The 20,261-nt window shown below is 43.9% G+C and overlaps 1 protein-coding gene across 1 annotated transcript in view; it reads right to left on the bottom strand.

The window, feature by feature from the left end:
• PDE1C (phosphodiesterase 1C) overlaps window positions 1-20,261 on the bottom strand; it is a 430,287-nt gene that overhangs the window by 395,445 nt on the left and 14,581 nt on the right. The window lies entirely within an intron of this gene.

Raw genomic sequence — 20,261 nt, 5'->3', positions numbered from 1 at the left:
ACCCTCCATTACCACTCCCTCTGGCAGGTCTATAAAATAGGACACTACTTGATTCTCCTCGGACAACTCCTGCTTGAGATGTGAGCAACATCCTTTGCCTCAAGCCAGGATGTCAAGTCCAAGGCTGAGCAGCAGGGAATAATAAAATCTAAAAGTCTCTGAGGGGCTTAGACAGAAACTTCCCAATGAGCAGGATATTCCATAATTGGCCACAAAGGGTTTCTCGTATTTTCCGCTGATGCAGCTGTTACCAGCCATAGTCAGAGAGAGAGAGAGAGAGACTAATGGACTAGATGGAACACTTGTCTGATCCACTACGTTTTTTACATAGGAATTGCCATTCACTTAGTGTTCTTTAAACCTCAGCTGTAAAGTTTATAACATGTACAATTTTAACACTACACCATTTTAATTCTTGAAACACACTTTAAGCAGCTACAGTAGATGCAAAGAAAGCTGAATAACTCATGAAAAGTAACCACATAACTGAGGTTGAGTCACTCTTCCTATCTTGACTTCCCATTAACGAGTCAAAAGATATTTGCAGACTATCATAATATTATTTTCTGGTTATTACTCATTTTATGATTAATCCAAGTGAATTTTGCCTTATTGAAATTCAGTGTGATGCTGTAACGTAGTATCACAAAGAATTCTAAGGAGAGTCTCACATTTCTAAATATAATCAAGCTGTTCCTTCAGAATAAAAAAAGTCACATGAGCTAGTTCCAGATGGTGACCTTTGGATAAGCAAAGTCATTAGAAATCATGAACCTTAGTGAAGCATGCTGCAAACAAGGTATTATAGAATACACACAGACACTTTGTTTTCCACGTGTTAGTAGAAAACAAAGCTGGCATTACATTGCTGAAAACCCAGCAGTAAAAGTCCTCAGAGTGCTTTTGTCAATTTTAACTCAAAAATGAACTAACTCATAGACTTTAAGGTCAGAAGGGACCATTATGCTCTTCTAGTCTGACCTCCTGCACAACGCAGGCCACAGAATCTCACCCACCCACTCCTGTAACAAACCCCTAACCTATGTCTGAGCTATTGAAGTCCTCAAGTTGTGGTTTAAAGACTTCAAGGTGCGGAGAATCCTCTAGCAAGTGACCTGTGCCCCATGCTGCAGAGGAAGGCGAAACCAGCCTCTCCCTCCCCCCCAGGGCCTCTGCCAATCTGCCCTGGAGGAAAATTCCTTCCCGACCCCAAATATGGCGATCAGCTAAACCCTGAGCATGTGGGCAAGACTCACCAGCCAGACACCCAGGAAAGAATTCTCTGTAGTAACTCAGATCCCACCCTATCTAGTGTCCCATCACAGGCCATTGGGCATATTTACTGCTAATAGTCAAAGTCAAAATTAGGCTATCCCATCATACCATCCCTTCCATAAACTTATCAAGTTTAGTCTTGAAGCCAGATATGTCTTTTGCCTCCACTGCTCCCCTTGGAAGGCTGTTCCAGAACTTCACTCCTCTGAGGTTAGAAACCTTAGTCTAATTTCAAGTCTAAACTTCCTGATTGCCAGTTTATATCCATTTGTTCTTGTGTCCACAGTGGTACTGAGCTTAAATAATTCCTCTCCCTCCCTGGTATTTATCCCTCTGATATATTTATTGAGGGCAATCATATCTCCCTCAGCCTTCTTTTGGTTAGGCTAAACAAGCCAAGCTCTTTGAGTCTCCTTTCATGAGGCAGGTTTTCCATCCCTTGGAACATCCTAGTAGTCCTTCTCTGTACCTGTTCCAGTTTGAAATCATCCTTCTTAAACATGGGAGACCAGAACTGCACACAGTATTCCAGATGAGGTCTCATCAGTGCTTTGTATAACAGTATTACCACCTCCTTATCTCTACTGGAAATACCTCACCTGATGCATCCCAAGACTGCATTAGCTTTTTTCACAGCCATATCACATTGGCGGCTCATAGTCATCCTGTGATCAACCAATACTCTGAGGTCCTTCTCCTCCTCTGTTACTTCCAAGTGATACGTCCCCAGTTTATACCAAAAATTCTTGTTATTAATCCCTAAATGCATAACCTTGCACTTTTCACTATTAAATTTCATCCTATTACTATTACTCCAGTTTACAAGGTCATCCAGATCTTCCTGTAGGATATCCCGGTCCCTCTCTGTATTGGCAATACCTCTCAGCTTCGTGTCATCCGCAAACTTAATTAGCCACATTCCCACTTTTTGTGCCAAGGTCAGTAATAAAAAGATTAAATAAAATTGGTCCCAAAACCGATCCCTGAGGAACTCCACTAGTAACCTCCTTCCAGCCTGACAGTTCACCTTTCAGTATGACTCATTGTAGTCTGCCCTTTAACCAGTTCCTTATCCACCTTTAAATTTTCATATTGATCCCCATCTTTTCCAATTTAGCTAAAAATTCCCCATGTGGAACCATATCAAATGCCTTACTGAAATCAAGGTAAATTAGATCCACTGCGTTTCCTTTGTCTAAAAAATCCATTACCTTCTCAAAGAAGGAGATCAGGTTGGTTTGGCACGATCTACCTTTTGTAAAACCATGTTGTATTTTGTCCCAATTACCATTGACCTCAATGTCCTTAACTACTTTCTCCTTCAAATTTTTTTTTCCAAAACCTTGCATACTACGAAGGTCAATCTAACAGCCTGTAGTTACTCGGATGACTTTTTTCCTTTCTTAAAAATAGGAACTATGTTAGCAATCCTCCAGTCATATGGTACAACCCCCAAGTTTACAGATTCGTTAAAAATTCTTGCTAATAGGCTTGCAATTTCATGTGCCAGTTCGAGTTTGGCTTCTACCTCGGATGTGGCAATATCTACTTCCATACCGTCATTCCCATTTGTCATCCTACCATTATCCTTAAGTTCCTCATTAGCCTCATTAAAGACTGAGGCAAAGTATTTGTTTAGATATTGGGCCATGCCTAAATTATCCTTAACCTCCACTCCATCCTCGGTGTTTAGCAGTTCCACTTCTTCTTTCTATGGCTATAGAACCTTTTACTATTGGTTTTAATTCCCTTTGCAAGGTCCAACTCTACAAGGCTTTTGGCCTTTCTCACTTTATCCCTACATGTTCTGACCTCCTAAGGTAGCTTTCCTTGCTGATCCCTCTCATCTTCCACTCCTTGTAGGCTTTCTGCTTTTTCTTAATCACTTCTCTGAGATGCTCGCTCATCCAGCTTGGTCTACAACTCCTGCCTATGAGTTTTTTCCCCTTTCTTGGGATGCAGGTGTGATGGGTTGGATCACAGAAACCCCCCTGGGAGCTGCCAACTGATGTGCCAAGACTACCCCTGCTCCTGTTTTCCCTGCCAGCTCAGGACTCCAGCACCCTGTCTTGCTGAGCCAGACATTCCCGTCTGCTCCAACACAGACCCAGGGTCTGAATTACTTGCCCCAAAGCTGCAGGTTTACCTGAAAACAGCTCACAGAAGTGTGCTTGTCTTTAGCACTCAAATGCCCAACTCCCAATTGGGTCTAAACTCAAATAAATCCATTTTACCCTGTATAAACCTTATGCAGGGTAAATTCATAAATTGTTCGCCCTCTATAACACCGATAGAGAGATATGCACAGTTGTTTGCTCCCCCAGGTATTAATACATACTCTGAGTTAATTAATAAGTAAAAAGTGATTTTATTAAATACAGAAAGTAGGATTTAAGTGGTTCCAAGTAGTAACAGACAGAACAAAGTCACCAAGCAAAATAAAATAAAATGCGCAAGTCTATGGCTAATCAAACTAAATACAGATAATCTCACCCTTAGAGATGCTTCAGTAAGTTTTTTCCTCAGATGGACACCTTCCAGGCCTGGGCACAATTCTTTCCCCTGGTACAGCTCTTGTTCCAGCTTAGGTGGTAGCTAGGGGATTCTTCATGATGGCTCTTCTCTCCCTTTGTTCTGTTCCACCCCTTTATGTTTTGCATAAGGCAGAAACCCTTTGTCCCTCTCGGTTTCCACACACACCCCCACCCCCTCACTGGAAAAGCACCAGGTTAAAGATGGATTCCAGTTCAGATGACATGATCACATGTCACTGCAAGACTTCATTACCCACTTGCCAGCACACACATATACAGGAAGACTCACAGGTAAAACACAGCCATCTGCAGACAATGGTCCTGGTTAATGGGAGTCATTAAGATTCCAAACCACCATTAATGGCCCACACTTTGCATAATTACAATAGGCCCTCAGTTATATTTTATATTTCTAGTTTTAGATACAAGAGTGGCACATTTATACAAATAGGATGATCACACTCAGTAGATTATAAGTTTTGTAATGATACCTTACAAGAGACCTTTTGCATGAAGCATATCCCAGTTACATTATATTCACTTATTATCATATTTTTTTATAAAACCATATAGACTGCAACATCACAACAGGCTTCTGATAGTTTCTGCAACCTTGACTTGAAGTAAATCCAGGCCTCCTCTGCCTTTAGATCCACAAGTTCTTTAGTCCAATCCACTTCCCTAACTAATTTCCTTAATTTTTTTAAAAAGTTAGCCCTTTTGAAATCAAAAACCCTAGTCACAGTTCTATTTTTGTTTATCCTTCCATTTAGTTTGAACTGAATTAGCTCACGATCACTTGAACCAAGGTTGTCCAGTACAACCATTTCTTCTATGAGGTCTCACTATTCACCAAAACCAAATCGAAAATGCCATCCCCTCTTGTTGGTTCAGCAACTACTTGGTGAAGGAATCCATCAGCTATTGCATCCAGGAAAATCTGAGCCCTATTATTACTAGTAGCACTTGTCCTCCAGTCTATATCTGGGAAGTTAAAGTCTCCCATGATCACACAATTCCCATTAGTATTTACTTCACTAAAAACATTAAAGAGTTCTCTATCCATATCCAAATCGGATCCTGGCAGGCTATAGCACACCACAAGCACTATCTCAGGGGAGGCTCTAGTAGCTTTCTTCCCCAATGTGATTTTTGCCCAGACAGACTCTATCTTATCCATTCCATCCCTTCTTATTTCTTTACAGTCTACCTCAACATTGATATACAATGCTACTCCACCACCTTTGCCTTTATTTCTATCTTTCCTAAACAGCACATACCCTTCAATACCTGTACTCCAGTCATGACTACTATTCCACCATGTTTCTGTTATCCCTATAATATCTGGTTTCACTTCCTGCACCAATAACTCTAGTTCCTCCATTTTGTTACCTAGGCTCCTCACATTAATGTCCAACATCTTAATTTTTGCTGTTTGGCTTCTCTCACATTCTTTACCCGATTAGGCACAGACATTCTACCACCAGTATCACCTATTAGACTGGTATCTACACTACCCTTCCTCCTTATGTCCATTCTCCTACCCACAGCTGTATCCTTTCTTACTTCGTTTTCTTCCCTCTCAATGTTAAAATCCAGCATGGGGATTACCTGGACATCTCCCAACCATCTCCCCCAGATTCCTAGTTTAAAGCTCTCTTAATCAGTTGTGCCAGCCTCCATCCTAGAAGTCTATTTCCCTCCCTACTCAGGTGAAGTCCATCCCGAGAGAACAGTCCTCTGTCCATGAATGCTTCCCCGTAGCCATACATCCCAAAGCCCTCCTTATAGCACCACTGCCTGAGCCATCTGTTGATCATCATAATCTTGTCACACCTTTGTTGCCCTTCTTTAGGAACAGGCAGAATCCCACTGACGATCACCTGAGCCTTGATTTCCTTAAGCGTCTTCCCCAGCCTGGCATAGTCTCCCTTGATATGTTCCAGTGAGAATCTAGCCGTATCATTTGATCCCACATGAAGGACAATCAGTGGATTCTTTCCTGCTCCCATTAGGATCCTCTTCAGCCTCAGGACCATATCCCGTATCTTAGCATCCAGCAGACAGCACACCCTTCTGTTCTCCGGATCAGCTTTGATTACAGGCCCGTCTATTCTTCTCAGTAAGGAGTCCCCAGTCACGTAGACCTGCCTTTTCCTGGTGATGGTGCGATTCTCTGGTCTATCCCCTGTTCTCTCTGGCTGCAAGTCCTCTCGATACCTATTGTCCCTTGCAATCCTCTGCAACCCATCCCGTATCCTCCTGGGGCTCATATTTGGTGTTATCTCCATTGACTCTTCCTCTCTTCCTATAGGACTAGCTGCTCTTCTCTTCTTCCTTGCCCTCTCACCTTCAGTGACCACCTGCTGTGCCTCTTCTTCATTTTCCAACTTCACAAACTTGTTCCTGAACTATATTTCTCCTTCACTAGCCCATCTTTTCCTCTGCCTGGTTCTCTTAGTCACATGCTTCCACTGTCCTCACCCAGCAGTCTCCCCTCAGAATTCTTTGGTCCTGCTTCCATCTGCAAGTCTGAGCTTTTCCCTTCAGCCTCCTCATGTCTTTTCTCCATCGTCTGCTCGAACCCCCTTCTAAACTCAACCAGAGTTTCCACTTGCATCTCCAATCCTCGGATCTTTTCTTCCATCGGCTCTTTCAGGCGGCACTTCATGCAGACAAAACTCTTTTCAGGTACTCCCTCCAGGATCACGTACATGCCGCAGCTTCCACATCCAGTCATCTTCATTGAGTCTTCCACTGCTTGGGTCACTACCACTGCTGCCTCTGTATCTGTCATAGCCTTCCCACCTAAGTCCTGTTAGTCCGAGAAACACAAACCAACCAAAACACAAAGCAACAAGCACCAAAACACTGCCAGACCACCACACACTCCCTTCACTAGCCTGGCTCTCTTAGTCTTCCCCTAAAACTCCCATGCAAACTCCCGTTTACAGCTCTGTTTGCTGCTCCTGTGCCACTGCAAACCATTTCTATAAAATAAAAACACTGCACTTACAAAACCAGCAACACTTAAGACTTCTAATTGGGATTGTCAAAGGAACCTGAGACAGCTAGGTGCCCAACTCTTTGAGGCTCCTTGGAAAATCCCAGCCTCCAGATCTAAACTTTGCACCTATATCTGGTGCAGCTGCAGCTCTCATCCCAGGCTAGACAGTACTCCAGGATTCTGTTGGTTATTTGCAGGACAATAGCTTGGCTTTGTGCATGATTCAACTGCACAAACCCATTTTTACTGCAATTACACTGGTGGCTCCAAATTCACTGGTTGAGAATCCAAAAGGTCTGTGAAGCTAAAGTTAAGTTAACAGCTTTGGACCCTCTGCCCCTATCCAAGCCCAAACCTTGGGGGCAATTGGGTAATTTCAACAGTTCCCTACTTGCACTTCATTTCCCCCACACAGAAGATCTGGGCTGTAACAGCTGGGCCCTGCCTGATGCTGTAGGTTCTGGTAGTCTCCTATTCCAGACTGCACAGTCTCCCTCAGAAGCTCTCGCATACTATGGCGTGTTAGAACCTCAGTCTGTATTCTGGGGCATGAAAAATGTCTCATAGCCTGTAAAACTGAGGAAGTCCCAGATTATGAAGTTTACACTAAACAGCAAAGAGGATCAGAAGAGAAACTATTCACTATTGAATTCACCACCTTCTGCTGACAAAATTAGGGCTTTGGACACTCCTGTATAAAGAGAGAGTTTGAGGCTTCTAATACTGCTGGGGGAACATCTATGTCCTCTACATTTCCCAAATACTCTTCTTCCCCTTGATCTATGGGATTCAAATATCTGGATCTAGATTTTAGATCCCACTGGAAAGAAACCCAGTTACAAAGAATCTGAACTTTCTCAAAAGTTCAAGATTTGGCTCCAAAGTTTTGGTCTGAGCCTATCAATGTATGTTTTTCTCTAAGGAAGTTCTTCTGCTTTGTTTCAATCATCCACCCAACTGTCAAAAATCAATTGATTCACTGAGCATGTTCATTTGAGTGCATGTTATATTAGAAGTTTGAGTCACCTTTCTTATATTAGACTGGAGAGGCCATGATTCGAAGCTCCATGCTATTCCTAAGCCTATCATCTAGGGCTGTGCTTTGTATCCAGGTGAAAATATGAATGGCTCAATTTTGAAACTGTTTCCTATTCAACTCTGCATTGGAAACAAACATAGAAAGTCCATGTTTTTTCCATCTGATTTTGGAGCACTCAAACTCAGCGTAGGTTGTTGGTGGGCATAATAGAAGCGTGGTTGATTTGAGAAATGTCACCTTGAATCAAATTTATACACTGATTCACACTACATTTTGGCTCAATAATCCAAAAGCAAGAGAGTTACCAACTTCTGAGGAACACCACCATATTTTCAAAGGATAGAAAAAAAACTCCACTTTATGGCCAAACTAGGCAGCTGAATCAGGTATTAATAAAAAGGGAACGCAATGTAGGATTCAGATCACATTGGTGTTTGCATTTCCATGTTTCTAAATTTACCTACCTGCTTCTGAAAAAAAAAATGTATAGAAAAATATCTTCACAGCTAAAATGATAGAACCTAATTATGGAAAAAGCTGCTGAAATTAGCATGATAGGATGTCATTCAAGTTACACTCCTACAAAGTACTGAAAAGACCTTATTAAAAATAAACTATATTTGCAAATAAAGGCTAAAACTCTATAGGATGTGGCTCTCCTTAAAAAGCAGAACAGCAGCATCCACACTTGTCATTTAATTGCTAAATTTCCTTTCAGTGCATCCACTAACAGCCAGCTTGCTCTGCAAATAGCAAGTGGCCATTGTGATGATTCCAAATGCTAACTGCATCTCTTATCGGGATGCATGGAAAATAAAGGCATTGAGTCCACACAAATGAGCTGGTTTGTTTTTATTAGTTCCACAGGAAGCAAGTCCAGACTCCCTGCCACACTGTATAAAAGCATTAAGAACATAATGGAATGACAATGTCCTCTGTTTCCAGACACTGTCCTAATGAAAACAAATGCAGAGCAAAGTGCACTAATTTTAGAATGGTTCAACAGTATTTGCCTTCTTGTGCTTTATGAATGGGAGGACTAAGTCCACCCCTCATCCTTAGCAAAGGTATTGAAAGATGCCAATTATTGATCACTGACATTTAGTAATTTAGTCAACAAAAGCAAGTGGTCTGTAAAGTGACTGACAATGATAGAGGAGTCCGCAAATTCTGCAGAAGGGACACACCGCATGAAGTCACGCCGATGTAGAAAAACACAATATGCATAATGACAGCATCCATAGCTATGTGTTTCCTACCTGTTTTTTCTTTAGGTACATCAGCATAAAGAAGTTGTATCTTCCTTGTTTTGGCCATTGGTGGATCAGAGAAGTGAGAGGAAGCTCTCTCATCCCTTAAAGATACAGGGGTGCTGAATGTTTAACCAACAAATCTCTTTCCCAACTACTTGTGAGGCATTTGAGTTAAATAAAGTTATTAACAAAAGCAAAGATAAAAAAAGGCTTTCAACAGCTGGTCTAAAAATTCTTTCCCCTCTCAGTTCCTCAGAATTAAATTTCCTTGGTATTTGTAATATGATCATACAAGTTCTACAGCTGCCCAAAGAATCTTTGAAGAAGTAGAAAATAAAAGGAGACCTGACTTATTAATGTAAAGAACTAGCAGGGGGTGGGGAGGGAACTTGTCATGCATTTTACACACACACACACACACACACACACAAAATCAAGAAACAAGAGAGGACAATCATTTAATGCTTGTATCTTGGCAACAGAAAGAAAATGAAAACTTAGAATTTTTCATATATTGAAAAGTGAAACAAACATGTTGAGTGATGCTAAAAATCAACAACTTGGATTTGTTACAGTACTAATGTGCTACTACAGATTTATAAAGTGCCAGAGAACAGCAGCACTGAGTGTCCGGGCAAAGGGAAAGAAAAAGTGCAAGGGAGAGCACATGCCCTAGTATTAAATATTATTTCCTTTAAAACTGGATCCATTAACCTGGTTGTGTGGATTCATTTGTGTACATATCTTTGAAAATAATGGGACATGTTAAAAATCTCAGGCATTGCCATGAGGGATTACAGCCACAGCATTGGAACTGTGTGGCTTCACAAACGTTTAATCCGCGGGGGGGAGTTCCTCTTGGAAAAGATTTCCAGCAGATTCGTTACACAGTTACCATGGAAACTTTTTTTCTGTTGGTAAAGCACAGCCTGACAATAAGCTCCTGTGGGTGTGACCCCCTGGATTTGAATTTCGTAATGCTAGTAAATGAGGTCCCATGTGAATTTCTTGAGGGCACCTTTATTCCCCCGCAGAGCATTATTTAAAAATATGATGCTGTTGTTCAAAGCGTGGCTGCAGCACAACAGCCTTCAAAATTTGCACAAAAAAAACCACTAATGTGACCATGAACAGCTGAAGGAAATGCAACAAATGCTAGCCCACAGCTCAGCAACTAACATAGGTTACCTCTGTTTTTCCTGTGCACCTTAGAAAATAAATGCTCAGCATATTTGCACCAATGGTTTAGGTTGCTTGATTGGGTATCCCAACTCATGCCAGGTAAGTATTCCTTATTAAACAAGGGGTTCACTGTCCCTCCTTAAAGAGGGGTGCTCTGTCGCCTTGTCGCAACCCCAAGAACTTCCTCCTTTCAACCCTCTCACCAGCACAGCAGCCACCAGACTCCAGCACAGCCTGCAGTGCAATACATATCTCAGGGAAAACTTCCAAACTAGAAGAACAGTAGGACAAAGGAACAGACTGGCTAGGGAAGCCATGGAAGCTCCTTCACTGGAGGTTTTCAAAGGAAGACTGGATAGCAGTCTGTCTTGGATGGTTTAACCACAACAAATCCTGATTCTTGGCCTTGAGGTCCCTTCTAACCCTATGATTCTATATTTGTCTCAGAAGTACCACTAGGTACAACTCCCTTCTGAGTCCATTAATAACTCTCACTCAATAGGGCTTGGGGGTTGTTGCCTCCACCCTCCAAGCATTGAGCCTGCCATCTCCATAGTATATCTAGCCTGCGCCAACCAGACTGGAGAATGAAAAAGTGAGAACTGAACCAATGGCCCATACAAAGCACTAGTCATTAGCTCTCCAAAAAAGCCTCAGTTGTAGAACTGCACACCATTCAATTTTGTGGGACCATCCAATTCTCCATTGTGTCTGGAATGCAATAGTGCCACATCACTTTACACTCTCACTGTAGAATATATTAAACTGAGTGCAATACAGAAAGCCAGTGCAATCGGTACTCTGGAAGCAAGAGTTCTGGTCACTAAGAAATACTGTATGGATACAGCCACCACCTTTAGTATAAAGCTAACAATGCGTTCTTTCATGGACGCCAGGGTAAATTTTCAACAGCATCTAAATGATTTAGGAGCCTAAGTCCCATTGACTTTCAGTGAAACATAGGCTCCCCCTAAGTCATTTACATGTTACCCACTATGAAAATAGAAGCAGATGTTCTCCTTCAATAGCATGGAGGCCATAAACAACTCCATATCTAAAATCTCTAATATTGTTAAAGCACTGACCAAAGTTCTATCAGGATAAAGACCTAGAGCTTTCAATATCCATAATGCAGGTAATCTCAGCCGGCTAGCTATTTGCAATGACTGGGAGATAGGATCAACAACAGAAAATCTAAGGAAACAAACAAACAAAGCCATGGTTTCCTGCAGTTGCCTTTTCTTCTCTGCTTCTTAGGCAATAGGTTGTTTTCTATTGCCATGTAATAAACATCTGACACTGCCCAATGTGTGTAATGGGAAAATATTGCTTGTTCTCATGTGGTTTTTACAACCAAATTGCACTCAAATGTGCCATAAGCTTCAATGGTAGTTCTGTATGCAAAATGTACGATCATATTCTAAATTGTATCTTTTAGAAATGGTGAGGAGAATATTCTGATCCCATGGAATGCACAACATCCTTCATTCTCACCTTGTGGTTAATTTAAGAATACTAACGTCATTAAACTAGCATGAAATTGGACTGATCTCTGTGGAAGTCCATATTGGTGAGTGTTTCAGTCTACTAAATTTCATGGCAAAAAGGATTCCTGTCATGAGGCAAAAAGTTTACCTAACTTGAAGGAACTACTTCTTTATTTAATAATTTAAAATCGTAACACAGGGATGAAGTTATTTCAAATCAGCCTGGGCACCTACAAAAGTGGAAGCTAAGTGGTAACCTCTTTTTTTTTTTTTTTTAAACTCATTATTGAAAGTAGTTCGCTCGGACCATACCATAACATACCTTTAGTTAGTGGGTGATGGCTGACTGCAAGTCATTCCAAAGTATTTCAGAACCTGGAAGGTGCGGAGTCTGAGCAACTATAATTCCCACACGCTTCAGTGGGAGTTACAAATGCCTAGCAACGCTCAGGTTTTGACTCTAAATTTTCTCAGTGGGCCTGATCCAAAGCCCATTGACATCAATGGAAAATTTCTATGCACTTCAATAGACTTTGTATCAGGCCCAATAAGAAAAATCTAGGAGAGACAAAGGGAGTTTCTAAGGGAGTCTTTCTAAGTAAGGTTGTGCTTGCTAACTTCCAGGTTCCACCCAGGCTTTGCTCTTTTGCATTTACTGCAGCCTATCTTTATTTTTAAACTGGATGTATTACAACGGGTGTCTTCAGTAACCTCTATGGTGAAGTTTATTGCATTGTTCCTGCTTTGTCTTGTTGCATGAACAGGCCAAGCTCTCAGGAGGGTATTGTGCTGTCAGCTCTGTGCTTGGCCATCAGCTCCCAGGGGGTTCAATTTTAAGGGCATAGACCCCTTGGAACTTCATTGACATGAAACCAGGTTTTACTAAGCAGTACACCAGTTGTTTTCATGAGAATCAACTATATACTGTTTCCCTTGCACTTCTAGTTCTGTCTGGGATTCCCTGAGGCCACAAGGAATTAGCACTGAGGATTTAAAGAGTTCTTCTGAGGGAGTTCCTTTTAGGTGCGAGTCTCCCCTCCCCAAGAAGTTCCTGGTTTTTGAGAAAAGGTGATCTGTGACTCACTTATGAGGGATCCCCCTTTTTCTTCTCCTTTATAAAGATGGCTTCAAACTTCTTTGCAAAAAAAAGTCCTATTTTGTTTTTAGAGGTTTGAAACATTTGAAAGATAAGGTTTTCATGTCACAACATGGTCCAGTCCTGCCCTCTGAACAAACACACCTGTTGTGACCAGATCCAACCACTGAATCCCATGGGCTGCTAAGCCCTCTGGACTGATCACTGTTCCTAGCTCTGGGTCTCCCAGGAGCACTTCCTAGCTGCAGACCGTGTCTGATCTCACCACCCCTGTGAGACATGGATTTGGACCTTTAGAGAAGATTATAAGTCTGTTCTAAATAACAAAAGAATCCTTCCCAATTCATCCAGGATGCCACATCGTTGTGCCTTTCCCCGTCTCCCCCTCCCCAAGGACACATGCCTCTAGGAACACTAGGCTGAACTGGAACAGTGGATTCCCCCAAGCTTTCTGAAAATCCCTTTTGTAACTTTTCCTGTTAATCGCAGCCTTCTTGTCATTTGTTTTACACCTGTGCTAGGGGAAAAAGATATCCATGAACCTTGCAAATCCTGCCCACCCACTAGGAAGGTGTCACACATCTCAGCTTGAGAAGCTTTAAACTAAAGATGCTAATGCAATGTTCATGTTAGTCTGTTCATACAGATCCTGACTTGGTTCCCATTGATGTCAATGGAAGTTTTGCCATTCACTTCAATGGGAACAAAAACAAGCCCTAATGAAACAAACATAAAACGACAGAATAGAACAAAAGAAAATAACTTACTGTGTTTGTTTTTTATTCCCATTTTAGTCTGCAGGTTATTACTATTATTTACATTCACCCTTTAACAGTTGTCATCCAGTGACTAAGGCCTCCCGAAGTAATCAACAGTTGTCTGAGGGTGGGAAATTGCAGGTTATTAGCATTCTTCACCTCTGATCTTGCAACTGGCGCTGCTGAAGTGACAGAAGCACACACAGAAATCTCGGCACCAGAGTATATGCCACCTTTTGAAGCGCCATTAGATGTGACACATGTGACAATGTGGCTGTGTGTTTACATGGTCAGCTGTAAGCCACATTAGCAGTTCTTGCAATGCCACAGAGAGCAGTAGCTATCTCAGTGTGGAAGTGGCTGCAGCATGCTTTTCAAATGGGGTGGGTGGGTGGGTGGAGTGTGACAGGGAGTGTGTTGTGTGTATGTGGGGGGAGAGACAGTGTGTTTTGGGGGGCAGAGTGTGTCAGTATGCTGTCTTGTAAGTTCAGACAGCAGCAGGGGGAAACCCCATCAGCCCCCTCCCCCCCACACACACACACACAAACACGCCTGCCTTGGCAGCAACAGCATTCCACAGTAATGGTTTGCTTTGTCCCAGAGCAGATAAGCAGCCATCTGTCAGAGCTTTGAAAGGGGATATCCGCATGCCTGCAGCCGAGTTCAAAACAATGACAAGAGTGGCCACTTGACTTCAAGGGTTATGGGACATTTCTGGAGGCCAATCACAGCGCAGTAATGCAACATGTCGTCCATACTGACACCCGGGCGTTTCAGCCAGGGCACAGAAAGCTCTAGGCTTCTCGTGGAGATGGATTACCAGGAGCGCTCCAGCTACAGAGTCCAGGCACTCTAAGTGCCTTGCCAGTGTGGACACTTCAGGAGTTAGGGCGCCCAGGACTGACTTAATGCGCTCTAACTTGCAAGTGTAGCCAAGGCCTAGGTCTTTTCCTCTGCCCCTTCCTGGGCTCATTCTTTTGCAGACTCTTCACCCCTTCCCAGGCTCTGCAGAGGTCTTTCCAGCTCTGGTACCAAGGAACGCCTCCCAGGGCTGTCTGTCTATCTGTGCCTGTGTCTCTTTCCTCTGGAAACAGGACTGGCAAGCTGCCTCCTTGAGGTCTTGCCTTTTTGTCAACTCACCACAGAATCTTGATCAACCCCTGTGACTTCTCAGTGTCTTTCCTGGCCCTTTGCCAGAGCTCCCATCTTGTGAGATGATCTCAAGGCCTATTCTCTCCTGGGTCTCCTGCCTCCCTTCTGCTATTCCAAAGTCCTTCTGCTACTCTGAAGTCCTTTCTTTAATCACCCTACTCCCTCAGCTGGGACTCATCTTTAATTCAGCCACCCAGCTCCTCCCCAGCCAGGCATACCCTCCATGTGCAATTGGGTGCGCTAATTGCTGTCTGGCCACAGTTCATTTTTTCTCTGTCAGCACAGGCTATGCACCCCATCACATGGTGATAATATTTGCCTACATTCGGGGGGTAGGAATTGTAAGGCTAAATTGATTAACCTTGTAAAGTGCTTTGAAATCTTCAGATGACGGGTGTTACAAAAATGAAAGATATTTTTGGTGTAGGAGCAGCAGTGATCTGTATGCTCTGTATAACCTGTATGTTCAAAAGGTCTGTTACACTCTCCCCCCACCCCTCTTTTGTCTCCTCTCCCTCTTTGAATACCTGTGAAGTGGCTTTCCCCCTCCCACTCCCTCCTGGAATGCCTGTGGGATGATTTGGCTCCTTGAACAACTGGAAGATCAGAAGAGCTCGTAGGTAGACAAGGTGTCTGGGATTCTAATTAGGCAGTGCTCACGCACCCAATGCATGGACACTGTCCAAGGTGGAGTTTTTACCAACCAGACACGGCCAAGTCATTTCTAGTCACAGGCCAGAAGGAACAGGTCCTTAGAAGGGGCCGGGGCCATGTGATCAGGAGTGCACTCACAAGATTGTACCTCCCGTGAAGGCCCTTCGCCTGGACCACCTGGCCAGTGGCTCGTCGCATTGCATTCCATGGTGCCTTGGGAAGACTTACCTTCATCGCATCGTACATCGCTGTGCTGTGGAACATTTATCTTGAAGGTTCCTGACATCTCCAGTGCTGAGCGTGAGTATATGAGTGTGAGTGTGACCTCCCTCCCCCTTCTTTTGAGCTTAGCTATCAGTATAATAAACGTGCTGCTTTCTCCCAAACTCTGGTGGGTCATTAGTCCTCCCTAAGCTTACTAGCTGGCCCAATTTCAGGTAACAATTTTTACTTCATATAAACTATCTTCACCAGTAAAAGAAACACAACCAGTATGACATACACTCTTTCCCCAAAGTGTCTTAATTAAAAATGCCTTGTGTTCCTATATATTTAAAATTAATGTTTTAAAAGGCCTGACACTTTACAACCACAGTCAAACTGAAACAGGAAAGAAAAGGTCTGTATGAGAATATTTAATAGCTCTGGGCTTGATTATACAACCTTGGTGAAATCCCTCAGCAAAACACTGGCACGGGATAATATGTCACATCATCCCTACCTTAAAAAATACATGCGAGTTCTGAAATGAAATCATTATTCTAGGAGAAAGAAAAATGCCTCAGTCAGTTTTGTTCTACAGAAAGGCACTAAATGAAACTACTGTGAAATAAACAAGTGACTACTCTTTTCATTAGCTGTACTACACTGTAGCTACATTGCAGATACAGTAGGGATGGATTAAACTATGTAATTATACCCATTACTATGTAATTATACCCATACCCAAACATTTTTTCCTCGGCACATTGCTGATTTTGTATGAAAAATTCTCTTTCCCCTTTCTAAATAATAGTGCTGTTCCAGCAATCAAAGAATGAACAGACCACACTCCGAAATAAATCTGTGGCTGCATAACTACATGTCTACACTGCAACAGAGAGCAAGCCTCCCAGCCTGAGTAGAGAGATGGTAGCACACTAAAAATAGCAGTGGATGTTCCAGCTTGGGCTGGATCTCGGGCTCCAACGCCCACCCCCTTTCCTAGCCTTCAGAGCCCAAGCCACAGCTTCAAAGCACTCTCTTTTTTGAACCACAGCACACATTCCACATGAGTTCACCTCTGTTCAAGTTCTGGTAGAAACTCACATCAGTTCTTCTTGTATCTGTACAGATTTACCCATGCTTAGAGTTCTTTCCTGTGAGCTCCAAAAGATGCTAAATATATGGCCTCACCGGTGGCCTAGTCATTTGAATATGTCTTTGAGTCTTTAACAATCAACATGCTGTAGTCATGAACACAGAAATATTTTGTACTAAATAAGACAAATTTGATCTGCACCACCTTAACCAGCAATTAATGGGATATGATGACAAATCTATCAAATGCATCAGCTGTCTGCTCTTCAAATTAGAAAGGTAGATTTTTAATTGAACTGAGCAACAGTTCCGTAGCACAAAACCAGTTTATGTTTACACAGAGTTTGGTTCCTTCTTCGGAGTTGACTAATAGCTGCTCATTAAAATAGCTGTGTCTGGACACACACACACACACACACACACACACCGCTCTCTCTCATATTCTTCATGAATTTTCAGACAATCATCCCTTTTGTTTCTGATTTCAGGATCCACCTGATGCCATTATGATTCTTTAAGAAAATGAAAACAGTGATTGATAGGTCTGTTCTCCCATAATTTGTTATTTATAGAATACCAATCTTCCTAGTTCAAAAGCTCCCTCGCCCCTGCACGTAGGCATGATGAATACAAGTTTCAGAAGTGTCCAAAGGCCAGAGTTTCAAAGGTATTTAGGTGCCTAAAAATGGGATTTTCAAAAGGGCCTATGCAGGTTTGGCACCTAACTTCACTAAAATATTAAAAGTTAAGAACTTTGTAAAGATACAAAGCTTATTTATTAAACATAATATAAGATAGACATCAAATACAAGTGATTGAACATAACATGTAAACACACACAATCAGATGGGACTACATCCCTAAGGTTTCATTTAAACATCAGTGCAGAGATGGAAAAAGATAATTATGTATATAAAATGTTAGTGTAAGAAAGTGATTCCTGGTAAAGCAAAGGGCTCAAATAGCACTCGCGCTTCAAAGGGCAAGCATGCAAACAGAGCATGTACATAAATGACAAGTCAGTTTTCAAAATTTCACTGTAAAAAGAAGCGACTTCAGTTAAATGGCATGATGAATTCTAATTAATAGAAAGTATTAGACTGAAACAAAAGGCAAAAACATCACTATAGAATAAACAGAATCTCACATTAAGGACCATTTACTCTGATAATTCTGTCAAACTGACAGCAGTAAGTGAATCTTAGTTCTCTGTGGTGCTGTAATTGGCATCCTCAGAGCTCACACATGCAGATTCAAGAACAATTAAGCTCTATGCCTTAGCCATGGAGATAGGACAATGCTAACAAGCACCTAGAATGAGGATAAATTGTTGGCACTTCAGAGATGGAAACAAGCTGGAGTATGTTAGTACAGAAGGCTTAATGAGATGTTGAGGTGTGTGTGTGGCTATGGGATAATACCATCTGACATACATGCAGATTCAAGTTACTGCTGTGGCTAGTTTAAGTGAAGCCTACTTAAAATACTTAACAGCGGCTGGGGCCTAATGGTCTCACTGAGTACATGTCTTTGCATTGCTAGATAGTGCTATTGGACCCAATCACTCCTGAGCAAATTTAAGAGGGGAAATGATGAAACATGCATCTTAGGATCCTTCTACCCTCTCCCCCCATAAACAAACATGATAAACCTGGATGTGCCTGAATTGCTTTCTACATTTTAAGCCCAATTCTCCTCTCATTTATACCTGTGAGAATTAAGAATAACTCCTTTTAAGTCAATGGAGTAACATAGGTTTAAACACGTTTAAGTGAGACCCTTTGTATCATTTCACCCTAATACGCTAAACCAGAGGTGGGCAAACTTTTTGGCCCGAGGGCCACATTGGGGAGTAGAGATTGTATGGTGGGCCATGAATGCTCACAAAGTTGGGGTTGGGATGCAGGAGGGGGTGAGGGCTCTGGTTGGTTGTGCAGGCTCTGGGGTACGGCCAGAAATGAGGAGTTCAGGGTGCAGGAGGGGGCTCCGGGCTGAGAAGGGGGCTGCAGGGGGAAGGGGGAGGGCTCCGGCTGGGGGTGCAGGCTCTGGGGTGGGACTGGGGATGAGGGGTTTGGGGTGCAAGAGGGTGCTCCGGGCTGGGATCAAGGGGTTCGGAGGGCGGGAGGGGGATCGGAGCTGGGGGAGGGGGTTGGGGCATGGGGAGAGGCTCAGGGGTGCAGGCTCGGGGCAGCATTTACCTCAAACAGCTCCTGGAAGCAGCGGCCATGTCCCCCCTCCAGCTCCTATGTGGAGCTGCAGCCAGGCGGCTCTGCGCACTACCCCATCCGCAGGCACAGCCCCTGCAGCTCTCATTGGCTGCAGTTCCCACCAATGGGAGCTGTGGAGGCGGCACTTGGGGTGGGGGCAACGTGCAGAGCAGAGCCCCCTGGCTACCTCTACGTGGAGGAGCCGGAGTGGGGCCATGCTGTGGCTTCCAGGAGCCATGTGGAGCAGCCCCCGACCCTGCTCCCTGGCTGGAGCGGGGCCATGCCACTGCTTCTGGGAGCTGCGTGGAGTGGTCCCTGACCCTGCTCCCTGGCTGAAGCACCAGAGCAGGGCAAGCCCCAGACTCCACTCCCCAGCAGGACCTTGAGGACTGGATTAAAATGGCTGGCGGGCCGGATCCGGCCTGTGGGCCGTAGTCTGCTCACCCCTGTGCTATACTATTTATGAAAAAACAAACCATCAACTATAAAGATCATCAGGAGCCAATGTGTCTTGGCTATATTGGAATTATTTTATTAAATAAATTGCTCTGAACAAAGGATACCAATTAGCTATCTTTATTTAGGATGGGATTTTCAAAAGCACTCAATATTGGCCCAGTTCTGCTTCCTTTACAGTCAGTCATAGATTTCAGTGGGAGCAAAGGTGGGGGGCTTAGCTCAAAAAGTTTGAAAACAGCTTAGGGTGCTAGGGAGGGGGTACAGGCGGCGGGAGGGGTAACTCGGGGGGGGTGCGGCTAGGGGCTGTGTACAGACGGGGTAGCTCAACTTGCGGGGGGGGGGGGGGGTAGCTGGGGCTGTGTGTGGACAGCAGGGCCATCCCTAGGAATATGCAGAATACGCAGCTACAAATTTCATGGTGCCCTAGGCAGCACCAGCTCCGGTGGCCAGCCCTATCCCCTGGCCGACCTTCCCCGCGGGCTGTGCCTGTTGTAAGGGGCAGGGCCGTCCCTACGGGGGGAGGGGGGGGGCAGGACAACTCCCTCCGCGCCGCTTCTTAGCCTTCCCCCTGCTCTGCCCCTGGCCTGCCCCCCACTCCACCTCTTCCTCCTAAGCTGGGCCGGCTCTAACTTTTTTGCTGCCCCAAGCAGCAAAAAAAAGTGCCGCCCCACCGAGCCCCGCCGCCGGAACGCCCCCCCGAGCGCCATGCCCCGTGCTGCCCCCCCGCCAAGCGCTGCGTCACCGGAGCCCGCCCCCCCCCCCGCCGAGCACCACACCGCCGGAACCCCCCCTGAGCGCCGCCGGAGCGCCGCCGCCAGAGCAGCCCTCCCCCCCGCGGAATGCCGCACTGCGCTGCCCC

This window comes from Malaclemys terrapin, chromosome 2, assembly GCF_027887155.1.
Source record: "Malaclemys terrapin pileata isolate rMalTer1 chromosome 2, rMalTer1.hap1, whole genome shotgun sequence".
Classification (NCBI taxonomy): domain Eukaryota; kingdom Metazoa; phylum Chordata; order Testudines; family Emydidae; genus Malaclemys; species Malaclemys terrapin.
The sequence above is the reverse complement of the archived record's forward strand: the minus strand, read 5'-3'. Positions and strand labels throughout refer to the sequence as shown.